Source organism: Sebastes umbrosus, chromosome 12 (assembly GCF_015220745.1).
Source record: "Sebastes umbrosus isolate fSebUmb1 chromosome 12, fSebUmb1.pri, whole genome shotgun sequence".
Classification (NCBI taxonomy): Eukaryota; Metazoa; Chordata; class Actinopteri; order Perciformes; family Sebastidae; genus Sebastes; species Sebastes umbrosus.
Genome location: NC_051280.1, coordinates 1899597 through 1901493, shown reverse-complemented (window position 1 = coordinate 1901493; position 1897 = coordinate 1899597).

Genomic DNA, 1897 nt, shown 5'->3' with positions numbered 1-1897 from the left:
GGCTGTCTCGAGGTGCTCCTCCAGCACACTGTCGAGGGACGCTACAAAGTCCACAAGTCCCTTGAACACGCCGGGGTTGTCCGAGGAGTCAGTCTCGTCATGCCCACGCAAGGCTAACTCAAAAGCCCCGCAAAACTTGACACAATCAATTATTTTTGATAAAATGTGCCGGTTTTTATCCACCTCCTCATTGTGCTTCTTTACCGCAAGCCTGTGTCCTTCGTCCAGCTGCATTGCAATGTTCACTCTGCCTAGCATAGCTAGCTTCACGGAGTTATCTATGTGCATCCTGGTGTTCTCGTGTTTTCTTATTTTTTCAGACAAGTGTTTCATGTCTCTTACTCCCGTCTCTGCCCATGCTGAATCTGACCCTGTCGACTTAAAAAGCACGCATGGGAAGCAAAATACAGCATTAGCTTGACTGCATCCAGCTAGCCAGGCCTTCCTCGCGTACCAGTCTTTACAGAAGCTCCGCATGTGTCTGTTGTTTTATGCTGAGTCCAGGAGGTTGATCTGGGCCCAGTTGTTTCACCAGGAGTTTCTCCGCCAAAGTCCTTCTCTCAAACGGGTCTTGGAGGAGAGATTTGATCGAGTTAGGGTTGAGTCTTGCAAGAGTAGCGCTACTAGTGCTTGGCTGTTCCATTGTCAAGATCACGCGAGAACTGACATGAGCCCTGACGAGAACAGAGAGAGACACACGTGAACGTGAACGTGCGCCATGGGCCAAATCAGTTTGGCCCCCCCGGAAGTCTTTTTTACGGCGCTGATTGGATGAATTGTATGTCATTCATGCTTGTAATCATATATCTTTAATCAGTGATTGGCTGTACTGCTTATTAGACCCGCCTTCCTTGGGCCAAATCCATTTGGCCCCAGAAAGTGCATGTGAGCAGCTGAGAGGTGCACTAGCAGAGAGTTCAAGGAGGAAAGCAGATATTTGGCGCAGTTATCCTATTTTACAAATATTACGGGTATATTCCATAGGTCAAAAACACACATATTGACAATTTTTAGAATTTTTAGAATTTTTATAATTAATAATTTTATAATTTTTTTTTTTTTTTTTTTTTTTTTTTTTTGGCTCAAGGTGGGTGGGGCCAGGCCCCGTGGCCCTCTATTGGCCGGCCGCCACTGGTTGTTACCCAATCTTACATGTACCAGCATTGTGTTTAGCATTTCATCATGAAGTAGCCAATTGAATAAAGGCTTTTTATTGTTTTTGCCAGAAGAGTGCCTTGGACTCCCCCCTTTTTTTGAACCTTTGTGTACCCCAACAAAGAGCACCTTCATCACACTGATTTGAACTTCCGAGCACTCTGGACTTTCTGCCTTTTTTTAAGTGAATTATCTTTTAAAGCACATGTAGGACCTACTTATAGTACAGCAGTGGTGGTGTCTGTATTTGTTGTTGTTTTTTTTAATATTTTATTTCAAAAGTGCAATACAATATATTCGCATGTTCAGATTTTTCATTACAAATCTGCAAAAATATTTTACAGCATAAAAATAATATACAAATAAATTATAAATTCCACAACAAATAAACTGTAAGGAAAGGAAAAGATGAATAAAAACAAAACAAAATTAAATTAAAAAAAAAAACGAACAAAAAACATTCAGGATCTGCTAAACAATTGGAATATATTTGAAATGTCTAGACAATTTAATAGTTTTAGTCAATTTAGAATTTTTGAGTTTAAAGTTTTCAATCATAGTCAAATATGTTTTAAAATCAGTATCTTGAATAAAAATAAAAAAGGAGGGTATTCGTTTAAGCCATATCATTTAAATGTATATAATATTTTGCTAGGATAATAATCAAATTAATTATGTAAATCTCATCTGCCAAAAAACTGGGATTGTTGACAATGAGTAATATCTCATTCTTTGTTAGAAT